The sequence below is a fragment of the Bos grunniens genome, chromosome 11 (genome assembly GCF_055505025.1).
Source record: "Bos grunniens cultivar Pamir isolate PY7600 chromosome 11, Bosgru_T2T1.0, whole genome shotgun sequence".
Lineage (NCBI taxonomy): Eukaryota > Metazoa > Chordata > Mammalia > Artiodactyla > Bovidae > Bos > Bos grunniens.
In genome coordinates this window covers 101,833,469-101,851,836 of record NC_141175.1, presented here as the reverse complement: position 1 = coordinate 101,851,836, position 18,368 = coordinate 101,833,469, and the positions used below count along the sequence as shown (strand labels likewise).

Genomic DNA, 18,368 nt, shown 5'->3' with positions numbered 1-18,368 from the left:
CTCGACATTCAGAACACTAAGATCATGGCATCCGGTCCCATCACTTCATGGCAAATAGATGGGGAAACAGTGTAAACAGTGAGAGATTTTATTTTCTTGGGCTCCAAAATCACTGCAGATGGTGACTGCAGCCATGAAATTAAAAGATGTTTTGTCTTTGGAAGGAAAGTTATGACCAACCCAGACAGCATATTACAAAGCAGAGACATTACTTTACCAACAAAGGTCCGTCTAGTCAAGGCCTTGGTTTTTCCAGTAGTCATGTATGGATGTAAGAGTTGGACTATAAAGAAAGCTGAGCACAGAAGAATTCATGCTTTTGAACTGTGATGTTGGAGAAGACTCTTGAGTGTCCCTTGGACTGCAAGGAGATCCAACCAGTCCATCCTAAAGGAAATCAGTCCTGAATATTCATTGGAAGGGCTGATGTTGAAGCTGAAACTCCAATACTTTGGCCACCTGATGGGATGAGCTGACTCATTTGAAAAGACCCTGATGCTGGGAAAGATCAAAGGCAGGAGAAAGGGATGACAGAGGATGAGATGGTTGGATGGCATCACCAACTCAATGGACATGAATTTGAGTAACCTCCAGGAGTTGATGATAGACAGGGAGGCCTGGCGTGCTGCAGTCCATGGGGTTGCAGAGTCAGACATGACTGAGCGACTGAACTGAATTGAACCTGCTTGAAGTTACTTTCCTGTGATTGGGGGAGATTCTCTCTGGGAATGTAATGAATGCAAAAGAAAGCAGAGCTAAAATTAAGAAATGGAATTCAGAGAGCATGGTTTTGGGTCCTGGATCAAGCTATGGCTGAATCCCTTGGATTTTTAGTTACTTGAGCCAATGTCACCCTTTTTCTTAATAAGCTTGGGTCTGATTTCTGTGATTTACAACCAAGACTTATACTTAATAGTCTAAAGATATAACTTGGACAAGTTATATTTCTGAGGTTCAATTTCCTCATGGGTAAAAAGGGACAAAAATGCCCCATCTGTAGTTATTGAAGAGAGCCAGCCATTCGACCAAAGGTGTAATGTTTACTTGGCCACCTTAACCACATTGCCTATAGTTTCCCCTAGTCCCCTTAGGGCTAAGGAGACCGTTCAACCTCCTAGTGGTGGTAGTGGTTTGGATAATAGATATGCTGTAGAATCTTTATTCTTATGTAGGAATATTTTCCCCCAAGGGTAACTGAACTGTCAAAAAAAAAAAAAAAAAAACCTTTTAATTTTGAGATGATTGTAGATTCCATGCATTGACTGGAAGCAATACAAAGAGATTCCATATCCCTCCCCTTCACCCAGTTTCAGTAACATCTTACATAACTCTAGTACACTAGCACAGTGAGAAAACTGGCCTTGATGCATTGCACTGAACTTACACAAATTTCACCACTTACATGTGTGTGTGTGTGTACCTACCTGTGTGAGTGCTCAGTTGCTCAGTCTTTTGTGAGCCCGTGGACTGTAGCCCGTCAGGCTCCTCTGGCCATGGGATTCTTCAGGCAAGGACACTGGAGTGGGTTGACATTTCCTCCTCCAGGGGATCTTCCTGACCCAGGGGTCGAACCTGAGTCTTCTGCGTTGACAGGCAGATTCTTTACCACTGAGCCATCAGGGAAGCCCCTGAACATTATATAAATGGAATCATATATGTAACCTTTTGAGACCAGCTCTTTTCAATCAGCATAACTGCTGAGATCCATCCCACTTGTGCACATAATAGTGTCTTCCTTTGTTGACAAGTAGCATTCCATGGTAGGGGCAGGCAACAGTTTTCTTAAACATTCACGTACTGGAGGACATCTGGGTTTTTCCCAGTTTTCTTACCCTTAATAAATAAAGCTGATATGAACATTTGTGTGCAAGTTTTGTGAACTTGAGTTTTCACTTCTCTGGGATAAATACTCGAGAGTGTAATTACTGGATAGTATGTTAAGTCTGTTTTCAGCTTTAAAAGAAACTGCCAAATTACTTTCCAGCGTGGCTAAATTGTTTTACAGTCTGACCAGCAAGGTATAAGGGATCCAATTTCTCTTCCTTCTCACCAGCATTTGGTGTTATTACTATATTTTATTTTAACCGTTCCAGCAGGTGTGTGATGATATCTCATTGTAGTTTTAATTAGCACTTTGTAATGCTCAAAATCCTTCAAGCTAGGCTTCAACAGTACATGAACCGAGAACTTCCAGATGTACAAGCTGGATTTTGAAAAGGCAGAGGAACCAGAGATCGAGTTTCCAACATCCATTGGATCATAGAAAAAGCAAGGGAATTCCAAAAAAAATCTACTTCTGCTTTATTGACTATGCCAAAGACTTTGACTGTGTGGATCACAACAAACTGTGGAAAATTCTTCAAGAGATGGGAATACCAGACCACCTGACCTGCCTCCTGAGAAATCTGCACACAAGTCAAGAAGCAACAGTTAAAACTGGACATGGAACAATGGACTGATTCAAAATTGGGAAAGGAGTATGTCAAGGCTGTAATATTGTCACCTTGCTTATTTAACTTATATACAGAATACATCATGTGAAATGCTGGGCTAGATGACTCACAAGCTAGAATCAGGATTGCTGGGAGAAATATCAATAACCTCAGATATGCAGATGACACCTTATGGCAGAAAGTAAAGAGGAACTAAAGAGCCTGTCAAGGTGAAAGAGGAGACTGGTAGAGCTGGCTTAAAATTCAGTATTCAAAAAACTAAGATCATGGCATCTGGTCCCATCACTTCATTGCAAATATGAAAAAAGTGGAAACAGTGACAGATTTTATTTTCTTAGGCTCCAAAATCACTGTGGATGGTGACTGAAGCCATGAAATTAAAAGATGCTTTCTCTTTGGAAGAAAAGCTGTGACAACTTAAACAGCATATGAAAAAGCAGAGACATCACTTTGCTGACAAAGGTCCATGTAGTCAAAGCTATGGTTTTTCCCGTGGTCATGTGTGGATGTGAGAGTTGGATCATATAGAAGGCTGAGCGCCAGTGACCTGCTGCTTTCAAATTGTGGTGCTGGAGAAGAGCCCCCTTGAAAAGCAAGGAGTCCCTCGGGTCTCCCTCCCACGCCCTCACCCCACCCCTCTAAGTTGTCATAGGTCGCCAGGCTGGACTCTGTGTTGTACAGCAGTTTCCCACTAGCTTTTAATAGCGATTCCACACACGATAGCAGATATATGTCAATACTACTTTCTCAATTCATCCTACCCTCTCCTTTCCCTGCTGTGTCCACACATCTGTCCTCTGTGTCTGCATCTCCATTCCTTCTCCGCAGATAGGTTTATCAGGACCATTTTTCTGAATTCCATATACATGTGTTAATTTATGATATTGTTTTTCTGACTTACTTCACTCTGGATAACAGGTTCTAGGTTTATCTACCTCTCTAACTGAATTCTTCATTACAGTTCCTTTTACAGCTGAGTAATATTCCATTGTATATATGTACCACAACTTCTTTATCCATTCCTCTGTCGTTGGACATCTAGGTTGCTTCCATGTCCTGGCTATTGTAAATAGTACTGCAGTGAGCACTGGGGTCCACGTGTTGAGAATTTGCTTTTCTGATGAGTTCCTGGGAGATGCTGATACCTCTAGTCCCAAGGCCACACTGATAATAGTTGATAATATCTAGAAACTCAGAATTTAAGAGAAGCAAAACTCAAGGAACACTGATGTCTTCCCCACCTCCCTGTCTGCTCCGTCTTCATACAGCTCACAGTAGCCATCCTAGGAGACCCCTTGAGCTTGGATTGGAGCGATGAGGGCCACCCAGAAGCTAGAGTCACCACCAGACACCCACCAGCAGGGTGCACTCACCGCTGGTCCCAGAAACCTCATTGCTGCAGCCATTTGGTCACTGATTCCGCAGATTCATCGAGTGTCCTCTGCCCCAAGCTCTGCCTGTGGAGCATGTAGTATACAGGACAGGCAAGACTTTGCCTCTGAAGGAGAAAGAAGGAAACAAATAACAAAATCATTTCAGGTGTTGATTTTGAGGGCTTTATGAAGCAGATTTAAAATGCCATGTTACGTGATTAAGTTCAGAGTACGATTTAAATTGGGAAGTCAGGAAAGGGCTTTCCAAAGAGGTGACAACTGAGCAATAGAAGGAATCAGTTGTTCGAAGGACTTGGGGGAGAGGGCAGGGAGCCGGCCTGAGGCCAAAGCAGAGGCCCCGGGAATGGTGGATAATGATGGTGCGCGCAGGCCCAGGCGGGACTCGGGCCCCACTGCAGGCGCACCTGTCTCTCTGCGCTGCTGCCAGCTCCCTCTCCGCTCTCTGCTCACACGGCATCTTTGCAGCCCCTGGGGAAACGCCACTTCCTTTTGTGCAGTTCTGAAATGAGCTTGTTTGCCACTTAGCAGCTCTCTGATTTATGAACTTCCCAGCTCTGCATCTTGGCAGGCCGCGTGATTGTAAAGGATGCTCTTAATGAGGTGAAGAGGGGAGGGGACTCGGGGATGCCGTCTGGTGACGGGGGCTCAGTCCCTGACGCACCCCAGGTCCCTCACATGAAAATGCCAACCCTGTCACTGACAATGGGCCCACACCCCATGGCCCTCCAGCCACAGCTCTGCCCCACGGCAGACTCCCAAGTGTGCAGAGGCAAGTAAGGTCCTGCCTCCACTCTTTCAGGCTGGTGAATCTAGGAAAACTACTTAAACTCTAAATCTCAGCTTCCTCTCCTCGGATAGGGTAATTGAGAGTTAACTCATGTGGGGCGTGGCATGGAAGCAGCCCTGGGTAGAATTCATATTATTCTTTTTGTCAGTAACTCTACTTATTGTGGTCTGATACAAGTTAGAAATCAATTGCAGGATTATATCTTTTGTTTTTCAGATTCTGTGGGGTGCAGGACTTTTTTGGCCAGGCCAAACAACCTGCGGGATCTTGGTTCCCAATCAGGGATTAAACCCATGCCCCTTGCATTGAAAGCACGGAGTCTTAACCATTGAATCACCAGGGAAGTCCCAATTGTAGGATTATATCCCATAGTACTCCTGTAATGCCTCCTTCCCCAACTGCCCCTCACAGAAGCATGGAATAAAGGGAGTAATTATTAGTAGTATAAGATCAGCCAACAGTGATCGTGCCTCTTGCGTTATAAGCACTTTATACACTGCATATCATTTCATTGTTACACTGTATCGTTGAATCTTTGCAAAGGCATATTAATTAGATTTATCTTGGACTCCAAAATCACTCAGGATGGTGACTGCAGCCATGAAATTAAAAGACACTTGCTCTTTGAAAGGAAAGCTATGACAAATCTAGAGAGCATATTAAAAATCAGAGACATCACTTTGCTAACAAAGGTCTGTATAGTCAAAGCTATGGTTTTTCAGCAGTCATGTACGGATGTGAGAGTTGGACTATAAAGAAGGCTGAGTGCTAAAGAACTGATGCTTTTGAACGGTGGTGTTGGAAAATACTCTTGAGAGTCCCTTGGACTGCAAGGAGATCAAACCAGTCCATCCTAAAGAAAATCAACCCTGAATATTCATTGGAAAGACTGATGCTGAAGCAGAAGCTGCAGTACTTTGGTCCCCTGATGCAAAGAGCCAATTCATTGGAAAAGACCCTGATGCTGGGAAAGATTGATGGCAAAAGGAGAAGGGAGCAGTAGAGAATGAGAAGGTTAGATAGCATCATCAACTCAATGGACATGAGTTTGTGCGAACTCCAGGAGACAGTGGAGGCCAGGGAAACCTGGTGTACTGCAGTTCATGAGGTCACAAAGAGTCAGATACAACTTAGCAACTGAACAACAATATTAATTCCATTCTATAAGTGAGGGAACAGAGGCCTGGAGATAATAACTTGTCCAGGGTCACCTAGCTAATACGTGACTTGAGTCTGAGGCCATCAGTTCTGTGACTCTGAGCAGGACCTGTAAGTTCTTAGAGCCCCAGGCTCCTCATCTGAACTTTACAACATTGTTGTTTGCACTGAATGGTGTGGTGCATGCTCCTCAAAGCAGGAAGCAGAAAGTGTGGTTATTCCCGCCTCGCTCTCAGGAGCAGCTTCACGTCTGTGCATCAGATGCCCCTTCACCCTGATCAGCTCAGCAGCCATGCACTGCCGGGGCCTGTGCTCAATGCAGATGGAAGTCAGGGTGCTTACATGTCATGAACGCAGCAGTTCATGTCAGTGCTAGAGGCTGGGCCAGTCCTGGGTGAAGAGAACTTGCTATAAAGGCTCCTCCTATAGATAGGCCCAGCAGGTTCAGTGCACAGCCTCCCTGGCTGTTGTTCTAATTTGTCTAAAACCCGCAGGCCTGACTTTTTCACCCTTTAAAGCAATGGCTTCTCACCTTTGGGCTGCCCTGGTGGCTCCCACCGAAAAGAACCAGCTACAATGCAGGAGACCCAAGTTCAATCCCTGGATCGGGAAGATCCTCTGGAGAAGGGAATGGCAACCCACTCCAATATTCTTGCCTGGGGAATCCCATGGACAGGGGAGCCTGGTGGGCTACAGTCCATGGGGTTGCAAAGAGTTGGACATGACTGAGCAACTAACATTTTCACTTCTTTCTTCACCTTTAGGGAGATTGGGGATGGTGTGTCCTTAAGGTCCTCAGAATGATGCATGAACACACACAATTTCAGGGCTTGCAGTCACCCCAAAGCTTCCCCATAGCCCAGGCTTTATAGGGAAGCAAGGGAACTGTGACCCCATGACTGGGCTCAGGGGAGGGTTGCCCCAGCCCCGTACATTGAGGACCTGCCCTCACAGAATGGTATTCACATAGGCATGCATGTCTCAGAGGCCTCCTTCCTCTAATTTCACTATTTTAGATTGTGGGAGGTAAGAGGGAGGTGTGATCTTTGCAGGAGAACATCTATTATTCAACACAACCGTGGGGCAGCCTCCAGTGGGCCTGGAGCTCAGCAGCCAGCTCCTCTCTCCAGCTCCCACGGGCCCTGCCCATCCCGGGCCAATTAGCCTCCTGTGCGCCCAGATTTCCCTGGGTTCGCCAGGAGCCTGTGCGAGGGCCCGGCCACAGCGCTTTCCAGCACCCCCTTCCAGGGCCCTCGCCCACATCACATGCAGCCCTGCCAGGCAGGGCTGAGACAGGCCTCTGTGACTGCAGCGCCACCTCCTCCTCCTGACCCTGAGGCAGTTCTCCACAATGTTCCACGAAATAGTACTTCCTGAAATTTCCAAAGAGCCCATAACAACAGCGAACCTGCAGGGGATAGGGATACAGGCCAAAGCAGCCAGAACTCAGAGTTCTTGGAAGGCTTCTGTTTTCTATTTGGAAGTGATTCAAGGGTTGCGTCGCATCCCATTATATTTCCAAGTTCATGTGAACATAAAGAAGTAAAATGGATGTTCCCGGTTATGTGCCACGAATCACCTGTGGCTTGCCCACACTTCCACCAGCAGCCTCATTCTCCCCAAGAATCAGCAGCCAGTTAGTAGGAGCTTCTGGCTCGTGCGTGATGATTTTTCTTTAGTCTATCCACCACATACGAAGGGAGAGCTGCCATGTGGAGGATGGCACACAAGTTAAGCCCTGGGGTTCTGAGTCATCTGGACTTGAGTTCAAAAATCTGTTTGCTAATATAACAAATAAACAAAAATAATAATAAAGTAATGGAATAATTTCCTGCATAACCATATAATAATATTTTTGTAAATTTAAACATCATGTAAAAATAAAAATGCCAAAGATAATAATAATAATAATAATAGAGGAAAAATCAGATAAAAATATCTGTTCACTTACTAGCTGTGTAACTTTGGGCAAGTGACTTAACCTCTCCGAGTTTCAGTTGCTTTGTCTATAGTAACATCTATCATATTGGACTTCTTTGAGAATTAACTAAAATAATGTCTATAAAGCTTTCAGCTCCTTTCAGTACAGTATCCAATACAATGCTGTATATGTATGAGACACCTTATATGTCCAACATATGTAAGTATTAGGCGCTGCTGTGTCCTACTCTTTGCGACCGCATAGACTGTAGCACGCCAGGCTCCTCTGTCCATGGAATTCTCCAGACAAAAATACTAGAATGGGTTGCCATTTCCTTCTCCAGGGGATCTTCCCAACCCAGGGATCGAACCCGGGTCTTCTGCATTGCAGGCAGATTCTTACCATCAGAGTCACCAGGGGGGCCCAGCACATGCCAGGTGCCACATAATATAAGGTCCTTATAATTGTTTGTATGCAATTGTTAACTGAAGTGTTAATCACAAGTGTTATATTAGGAAGTATAAACAAAGATATAAAAATATTAAACTTGCATCTTTTTAACAGCAAAGCTTTTAATTTTCTCATTCATGTTCCATTAATTTGTAAGTATTGAAAGAAATTATGTAAACATGAGAGCAAAAGCATCCAGCTGGAATGGGTTTGGGAAGAATCCCCATGACTCTGGGTCAACTTACTGGGAGCAGAGGGGAATGGGCTAGAAATCCCCACCCTAACATTGCGTGGGTAACATTGAACCCCAGGGCGTGAGCACAAATGAAGGCCACATGCCGTTCTACCACACATTTAAAAGTTCTAAGTCAAGCTACGTCTAACATCAATGATAGTCGATCTTTCTCTCCTGACAAACCCAAAAGCCAAGGTTTAATATCAAGTTTCTTGGACTCAGAATTTCAACCCAGAACACGGTGGCCAGAGAGGCCTGCTTGAGGCGCCCAGGCCAGGCCTTCCCCTATATCTTGCCACCCGCACTCCTTACCCACTGAAGGAGCCTGGCCCTGAGGGCACCGTCCCCTATCTGCACGCCCTGCAAGCAGTCCCCCTGGGCCCTGGCAGGATGGTGCCCAGAGGAAAGGCTCTGCAGACAGAAGGGCTGTGGGGCACTGAGGCCAGAGAACACTGGGGCCTGGGCCTGCTTAGCAGAGTCTAGAGCTGGGGTCAGCAGGTGTTTCTGTAAACGGCCATGGGGTCCCTATCGTAACCACTCAAGTCTGCCGTCTTCCATGAGAGTGGCCACGGTCACTGTGTAAATGACTCAGTACAGAACTCGGCTGTACTGCAGGTACACTTTACCTGCGGTCACCGAAATTAGAATCTTACGTAATTTTCACGTCATTCTTCTTTTGATTTTTTTTTTAACCATTTAAAAATAGAAAAACCATTCTTAGCTCACAAGTTGTATGCAGACAAGTGACAGGTGCCCTTGACAGTGGCCTAGAAGGTGAGCCAGAGCTCTGGGTGGGCATGTCCCATGGAGCCCCGGATCTCTTACCGTGGAGGGTGTGGGGCAGGACCCCCAGGGCACAGGGCTGAGGGCAGGAGCCCCCCCACCTTGCCCAGCATCAGGCTGGCACTGTAGCAGCCCCCAGGCAGGAGGGGTGACTTTTCTTGGGTCCATGAGTTGGTTGGGGGGAGCAAGAGCAGTTTGATTCTGATACCAGACCGGCCTCTTTAGCAGCATCCCTGGGACCTGTCACTCACCCCCTCACCTTTCCAGTATCCTAGGCCTCCTCAGGGATGTAACGTGTGTGTGTGTGCGCACTTGTGTGTGTTTGGCGGGGGGCAGCTTATTCTCCCTGAAAAGGAGAGCCACATGTAATAAACTCCCAGATCACTAGAGAACTCTGCGGCTCACAGTGGAATCGGCTGTCATCTCAACCCCCTGTTGCCCTCTGGGGACATGTCCAGGCAAGAATCATTGCGCAGCAGGCTTGGTCCCGAGGGCGCCTGTGTCCCCTTTCTCCTGCTCGGGCGACGCCTGTTGGAAGATGAGCATTCCTTTTCATTTCGGTCCAGCAGCTGAATTTAGGCTGTCGTCGCAAATGCTGCTGATGTGGTTGCTGGATAATTTGTTTTCTGTTGGTTCACTTGCCAGCAATTTCTAAGGCTCTTGTGGAAATCATTGTTAGTCATCCCTGTATTCAGCCTTGAGCTGAACCAATCTGATGGCTTTGAAGCAGGGATGGGGAGTGGGGAGTGAAGGAGACGGGGAGGAAGAGAGAGAGATGAGAAGAGAAGGTTATTTGGATAAAGATGCACTTTCCTACCATTTTCCCTTTTTAAAAATAGCAACATACACTCCAGAGGTGGGTGTGACTTTTGATAACAGATGCAGTCACAAAAATGATTTAAAATCACATTTTGTGTCTAACTGACCATGTGGTGATGAGCCATTTCCCCATCATTTGACTCAAATTACCATGGGAACAGACTGCATCTTCAGAGAGGTGCTTCAGAGAAAGGGCTCTGGCAGCCTGTAGCTTCTGCCCCAGCCCTGCCCTCCTCCAGGACCAAGCCCTTTGTTGAGCTATTCGTCCAGGTCTCAAGACCAGCCACCCATGTTTAAGGGTCAGGGCACTTTGGGACCCTTGGGTAGTTTATCATTTGTTGCAGGATCTTCAGGTCAGCAACCCCCGCTCTGGCCAAGCTCAGAGTGGGAGGGTACCATCTGATTCTCATCTTTCTCTTCCTTTTGCACCTAAGAATTCAAGCTTGAAATGGACCATCCTTCCTCCTACCCCCCGCCCCCGCCCCCGCCCAGCTCCCAGCTGTCCCCTCCTGCTCCCCACAACACTGTATTCCAGACTCATAAGCCTCAGGAAGCCATCCAGCCCATGCCCCTGGCACCCCTTGTAACAAGAATCTACCCTGATTAGAAGGCTTCCCAGGTGGCACTAGTGGTAAAGAACCCACCTGTCAGTACAGGAGATGCAAGAGATGTGGGTTCTATCCCTGGGTTGGGAAGATCCCCTGGAGGAGGGCATGGCAACCCACTCTAGTGTTCTTGCCTGGAGAGTCCCATGGACAGAGGAGCCTCACAGGCTGAAGTCCATGGGGTCACAAAGAGCTGGTCATGACTGAGTGACTTGGCAGGCATGCACACTGATTAGAGCTGTTGTTATGAGTTGGCTACATATGAGGGGAAAGTTTCCGTGCTCGTGCCCAGGCCTTACCTGCAGGCCAGATAAATCAGGATGTTCTGTGTTGGGGGCCTGGGCCTCAGTCGTTTGTAAAGACCACTGGGGGTCTCGCATTGTATAGCCCCCGAGCATGAGAGCTGCCATGTTAGATGCAAAGATGAATGACTCCGTACTTAGAATCCCTTGCTTCAGACCTAAGGTCCCTCAGTGCTCCCCGTCTCAGTGGATCACATAGACACCCCATGAACAGGGCACCTCTGGGCCTTCCTGTTTCCACCTCCAGATCCCTCTCTAGGTGATAAAGCCCACAGGGTCAGGGGCCGTGTTTATTTTGCTTACATAGCACACCTGACACTTAGCGAAGCCTCAGCATCTTCTGCCAGTGCAAATCACTGAGTGAAGGACGTTGATAAGAAACCCTATCTACTAGACTTGAAGCCTTGGATCTTGGCCAGAGTCAGACCTAGAGTCTCTAGAGTCCCAGGTTAAATGAGTCAGCTGGTTGGGACGGAGCCGCCTTCCTCCTCCGGGAGGCTGATGTTTGCACAAGCCGGTTAGTCCTTGGCTGGAGTCAGTGGTCACCATGGTTGCTGTTGGCTTGACAGCCATTGGAGGTACTGGATGGACCACATCTGGGACTCTCAGGGTTGCCTGCAGTCCGTCACCCTCCGGTCTCAGAACCCAGCATGTGCTTTCTCACCTACTCTGTCCACTATGACTCCCGTGAAGTCCCTCAAAGGCAGTGGTTCAGTTATCGAGAACCAGGAAACTCAGATCCCAGTTAGAAAATTAGCAACTGTCTTGAGCTATCTTAAAGACACTCCCACAACCTAAATTCATAGGTAGGATCATTTACCTTATAAAAGTGTGGGAAATAAAGCTCACTGGCCTAAACCCAAAGAATGGGCTTGGAGCCACAAGGTACAGTGGGAAGCAAGGCTTTAATGACAGTCTTGCAAGATCAGGTGTCTGGTGGACAGGCACACCCAGTGTTATTACAACAAGCAATTTATCTCCTTAGCGCCCAAGTCCCTCCCCCAGTTCCTCATTGGCTGAGTACTATGGGATGAACAATCTCTTGAATGTTGCCTAAGTTCATTCCCTTCCTCTTTATGGGCTGGCCCCTCCCTGATGTCTTGTTTCCCTCTTTCCTGCACAGTTATTCCCATTCTTATGTTTTGAATTCACCAATTGCATGAGCCTGTGTGAAAATTCTAAGCATTCCACCCTCTCTTTGTCTAGTTTTGTAGCCCTGACGGTTGCTACATCACCAAGTGTTAGGTAAGTTTCACTCAAAGCTAGCTATCCTTGAAAATGGATCACTTCAAGTTTTCATTTCTTACAAAAAGATCTGTCTTTTAAACAGAGACCCCAGTGAACTCTGGCCACAGGGTGAGGAGTTGGGGGAAGAGATGATTTCATTTCAGTCCATTTCCCACCAGGTCTTTGTTACTCCTGTTGATGTTGCTTTCTTGCTCTTGTCATCGTTCCTATTTTAGCAGTTTTTCCTTTATTCAAGAGTGTTTCCTTTTCAGTCTCTAGAGATTTATACAGGCAGCAAGAGCAGCATTGGTCATCTCTAGTGAATAAAATTAATAAAATATTAATTTTGAATGCAATGTTTTGAATTCATGAAAACTTTGAACTGGACTCAACTGGAGATTTATGTTTCAGTCCTTAATGAAGCAGAGATTCAAAATGTCATTTGCCTTCAATTCACAGAGCTAGTTGTGGAGAAGCAGAGCTTAAATCCTGTCTTATAGAGTCTGGGTCACTCTGGCTGGGTGTGGAAAGAAGGCCCCAAGGAGGCCCTTGTCCTGGATGGAGGCTGAGGACCCTCAGGCCTGAGAAATTAAGTAGCTGGCCTGAGGACCAAATTCAGGTCCAGTGAAAGTGAGTGTGGACTTCTTAATTAAAAGGAGAAGGGATAGGCTACCCAATCCTGTATTCTTGGGCTTCCCTGGTGGCTCAGCTAGTAAAGAATTTGCCTGCAGTGCGGGAGACCTGGGTTCAATCTCTGGGTTATGAAGATCCCCTGGAGAAGGGAAAGACTACCTACTCCAGTATTCTGGCCTGGAGAATTCCATGGGCTGTATAGTTCTTGAGGTTGCAGAGAGTCGACACAACTGAGCAAATTAAAAGGACATTTTCCTGCAAATAGATTCATCAATAACCTCTTTCTAGATTCCATATCAGTTCAGTTCAGTTCAGTTGCTCAGTCGTGTCTGAGTCTTTGCGACCCCATGGACTGCAACATGCCAGGTCTCCCTGTCCATCACCAACTCTCGGAACTTACTCAAACTCATGTCCATCAAGTCAGTGATGTCATCCAACCATCTCATCCTCTGTCATCCCCTTCTCCTCCCTCCTTCCATCTTTCCCAGCATCAGAGTCTTTTCTAATGAGTCGGTTCTTCACATCAGGTGGCCAAAGTATTGGAGCTTGAGCTGCAGCATCAGTACTTCCAATGAATTTTCAGGACTGATTTCCTTTAGGATTGACTGGTTTGAACTCCTTGCAGTCCAGGGGACTCTCAAGAGTCTTCTCCAGCACCACAATTCAAAAGCATCAGTTCTCCAGTGCTCAGCTTTTTCACTCTCCTCTTTCACTTTCATCAAGAGGCTCTTTAGTTCTTCACTTTCTGTCATAAGGGTGGTGTCTTCTGCATATCTGAGGTTATTGATATTTCTCCTGGCAATCCTGATTCCAGCTTGTGCTTCATCCAGCCTAGCATTTCGCATCATGTACTCTGCATATTCAGTCAACAAAAACAAGACCGGGAGCTGACTGTGGCTCAGATCATGAACTCCTTATTGCCAAATTCAGACTTAAGTTGAAGAAAGTAGGGAAAACCACTAGACCATTCAGCTATGACCTAAATCAAATCCCTTATGATTATACAGTGGAAGTGAGAAATAGATTTAAGGGACTAGATCTGATAGATAGAGGGCCTGATGAACTAACTATGGACGGAGGTTTATGACATTGTACAGGAGGCAGGGATCAAGACCATCCCCATGGAAAAGAAATGCAAAAAAGCAAAATGGCTGTCTGGGGAGGCCTTACAAATAACTGTGAAAAGAAGAGAAGTGAAAAGCAAAGGAGAAAAGGAAAGATATAAGCATCTGAATGCACAGTTCCAAAAAATAGCAAGGAGAGATAAGAAAGCCTTCCTCAGTGATCAATGCAAAGAAATAGAGGAAAACAACAGAATGGGAAAGACTAGAGATCTCTTCAAGAAAATCAGAGATACCAAGGGAACATTTCATGCAAAGATGGGCTCGATAAAGGACAGAAATGATATGGACCTAACAGAAGCAGAAGATATTAAGAAGAGGTGGCAAGAATACACAGGAGAACTGTACAAAAAAGATCTTCATGACCCAGATAATCATGGTGTGATCACTGACCTAGAGCCAGACATCCTGGAATGTGAAGTCAAGTGGGCCTTAGAAAGCATCTCTACGAACAAAGCTAGTGGAGGTGATGGAATTCCAGCTGAGCTATTTCAAATTCTGAAAGATGATGCTGTGAAAGTGCTGCACTCAATATGCCAGCAAATTTGGAAAACTCAGCAGTGGCCACAGGACTGGAAAAGGTCAGTTTTCATTCCAATCCCAAAGAAAGGCAATGCCAAAGAATGCTCAACCTACCACACAGCTGCACTCATCTCACACGCTAGTAAAGTAATGCTCAAAATTCTCCAAGCCAGGCTTCAACAATACGTGAACCGTGAATTTCCTGATGTTCAAGCTGGTTTTAGAAAAGGCAGAGGAACCAGAGATCAAATTGCCAACATCCGCTGGATCATAGAAAAAGCAAGAGAGTTCCAGAGAAACATCTATTTCTGTTTTATTGACTATGCCAAAGCCTTTGACTGTGTGGATCACAATAAACTGTGGAAAATTCTGAAAGAGATGGGAATACCAGACCACCTGACCTGCCTCTTGAGAAACGTGTATGCAGGTCAGGAAGCAACAGTTAGAACTGGACATGGAACAACAGGCTGGTTCCAAATAGGAAAAGGAGTTCGTCAAGGCTGTATATTGTCACCCTGCTTATTCAATTTATATGTAGAGTACATCATGAGAAACGCTGGACTGGAAGAAACACAAGCTGGAATCAAGATTGCTGGGAGAAATATCAATAACCTCAGATACGTAGATGACACCACCCTTATGGCAGAAAGTGAAGAGGAACTAAAAAATCTCTTGATGAAAGTGAAAGTGGAGAGTGAAAAATTTGGCTTAAAGCTCAACATTCAGAAAACTAAGATCATGGCATCCGGTCCCATCACTTTATGGGAAATGGATGGGGAAACAGTGGAAACAGTGTCAGACTTTATTTTTTGGGGTGCTCCAAAATCACTGCAGATGGTGACTGCAGCCAGTAAATTAAAAGACGCTTACTCCTTGGAAGGAAAGTTATGACCAACCTAGATAGCATATTCAAAAGCAGAGACATTACTTTGCCAACAAAGGTCCGTCTAGTCAAGGCTATGGTTTTTCCAGTGGTCGTGTATGGATGTGAGATTTGGACTGTGAAGAAAGCTGAGCACCAAAGAATTGATGCTTTTGAAGTGTGGTGTTGGAGAAGACTCTTGAGAGTCCCTTGGACTGCAAGGAGATCCAACCAGTCCATCTTAAAGATCAGTCCTGGGTGTTCATTGGAAGGACTGATGCTAAAGCTGAAACTCCAATACTTTGGCCACCTCATGTGAAGAGTTGACTCATTGGAAAAGACTCTGATGCTGGGAGGGATTGGGGGCAGGAGGAGAAGGGGATGATAGAGGATGAGATGGCTGGATGGCATCACCGACTCGATGGACGTGAGTTTGAGTGAACTCTGGGAGTTGGTGATGGACGGGGAGGCCTGGCGTGCTGTGATTCATGGGGTTGCAATGAGTCACTGAGCGACTGAACTGAACTGAACTGAAAATCTAGTCACACCCTTGTAGACGTGTCATTTAATTTGCTAATGTGATACAATTAGCATATAATGAGACTCAGGGTCTGCTGGAGGTCAGATTCTAGTCTGTCTTGGCTCTAGCTGGTTCCATCAGGGATTTGTTTTGTTATGTTTTGTTTGTATCTTCCTTTCTTATCTCTGGACCATCTAACTTAAAGATTCAGGCTTACTCTTGATAACGGGTTGGTGTGTTTTGAGTAAAGAACTAGAGCAGCTCCAGCATCACTTTGAAGATGAAATGAGCTATTCGTGTAAAGTGCTCAGAAAAGGGGAAGTCCGCAGTTGGTGCTTGATGAGTGCTATTGTTATTGTTGTTGCTGTTGTTGTTGTTGTTTTGCTGTAGTTGTAGCCAACTTGGCTTTTTCCTCTCCTTGCAGTTAACTCTCAAGCCTGCGGGCGGTCGTCAGTGGCCTGCATCTGAGCAGGCCCAGCCCTGGAAGGCCAGGATGGGTGGGGAGGATGTGACGCAGTCCTGTCTCAACCTCCCCTGACAACACTGTGTAGCCTCCAACTTCCTCCAAGCCCAGAACAGAAGCCAGGGCACATGCACCCTTGAAGCACATCCCAGAGCTCGGTGTCCAGAGGCCCTGCTGGATGCTGGCGGGGGTGTCTGAAGCACTCATGACTGTCCATAGGGCGGTGGAGCCCCCTGAAATGAATCCCTCGACATCGACGTTGGAGGGGACAGGAGAGAAGCTGATAGCAAATTCTGTTTTGATTTATGCACCGGTGCTCTTCGTATCCGACTCAGCTCTTCTGCCTGACCCGGAACATTTGTGATTTACCAATCGAAAATGGGTGGGTTTGCATCCTGAGACAGTCTTACAGCCTCTCCAATAAATTATTCGTCAGTGGCTCTGACTTCTTAGCCACTTCCCTTGCATTTGGCTCTCCCTGAATTAGAGGTGAGTAAATCGTGTTTTATAGAGTGCCATTCCGGCAGTTCCATCCTGCTCATTTGTCTCTGGAAATCATGGGCTTGCATTTAGTTTAAATTAGCAGAGGAGTGTGTCATCTCCTGGCAGGCCTTGCTAGATCCCTGATCCCCCAGAATTCTGAGTGTCCTCCCCCAGCCCCCCCATCCCTCTGTGTCTTGTCCCCTCTTAGCCCTATCCAGCCGACCTTTCTCCTGCGGCAGCTGGTTGCCCTCCAATAGAAGCCCACTTTGCAGCGTGTCCTGGGGAGCAGATCCCACCAGCTTGATGGGGCTTTGCCTCCTGCCTTCAAGGTCTGCTGGCTCGGTGGGTGGCCACCTGGGTGCAGACAGAACTCCTTCCCCTGAACAACTCCCAAGACCCGAACTTTGCAGCACATACTCAGGGTAACTCATGCAGGAAGGGCCGTGCAATCTAGGCATCCACCTGTTCACTCCGTCTGCAAAACTCCAATAAATGAAGTGCTCCACCCCCCTCAAGATTAGAGCCTCTTGTGATTCATTTCCTCAGTCTTGCCAAAAAAAATGCAGTTGGGGGTGGGAGGCGATGTGGGGAGTGAGGGTCTCCAATCTGGCAGGGTGAGATGCGGTCTGTCCAGAGGTGCCAGGCGGCCACCCTGCCTATGATCACTTTGATGATCTTAGCTGTTCCCCCTTCTGCCAGAAGTAGTTATTTAAAGAGTCTCAAGAAGTTGTAGTCACTCTTAAAGCTGCATTGCTGTGAAAGGTTCTGGAATCCTCCAAAAGCCTTAACCTTTTCATAGACACCAAAATTGCTGGACAGGGAAATGCATTTATACTGCACTTAATAACTGTAGCGTCTAATGACATGCATTCTCATGTGAGGTAGACAAGAAAGGAATTACTTTTTTCCCCTCTTATCTCTTCAATTAATTTGTATTGTTGTTGTTGTTCAGTCTCTTAAGTCATGTCCGACTCTTTGCAACCCCATGGACTGCAGCCCACCAGGCTTCCCTGTCCTTCACCATCTCCCACTGTTTGCTCAAACTCATGTCCGTTGAGTTGATGATGCCATCCAACCATCTCATCCTCTGTTGTCCCCTTCTCCTCCTGCCCTCAATCTTTCCCAGCATCAGGGTGTTCTCAACTGCACAGTTAGATGACTTTGGACAAACACATATTAATGTAATAGCGTAACCCACACTGCTCTCAAGTTTGGGGACACCCATCTCACCCCAGAAAGTCACCTGGGGTTTCTCTTTTCCAGGCAGGTGCTTGTCTCCTCCCCAATAGGAAGCAACCGGTATCACTGTAGATTGGTTTTACCTGTTTCAGAACTTTTTGTAAATAGAATCAGAGCAGGAAGTATGCTTTTTTATGCCTGGTATCTATTGTTCAGGATCATGTTTTTGAAATTCATGTTGCTGTTAGATGTATTAGTAATTTCTTTCATTGCTGAGTTGTATTCTTTCCTACGGGTATTCTATAATTTGTTTACCCTTGGATGGATATTTCGATTGTTTCTAGTTTTTGGCTATCATGAATAACCTGTTATATATATTCTGTGCAGGTCTTTTTTTGCTGGACATTTGTTTTTTATTTCTCTTGGTACAATACTGAGGAATGGAATGCTG

At 46.2% G+C, this 18,368-nt stretch overlaps 1 long non-coding RNA gene across 2 annotated transcripts in view; it reads left to right on the top strand.

Annotated features, from left to right (window-relative positions):
• The window catches only part of LOC147363701 (uncharacterized), a 36,661-nt gene that overhangs the window by 3,959 nt on the left and 14,334 nt on the right, over positions 1-18,368 (top strand). Inside the window, exon 2 of one of the 2 annotated variants that reach the window (XR_015137376.1) lies at positions 16,217-16,744. This is a non-coding gene — a long non-coding RNA (uncharacterized LOC147363701). Of the gene's footprint in view, positions 1-16,216; positions 16,745-18,368 lie in introns of those variants that run through there. The other variant, XR_015137375.1, reaches the window with a different exon arrangement.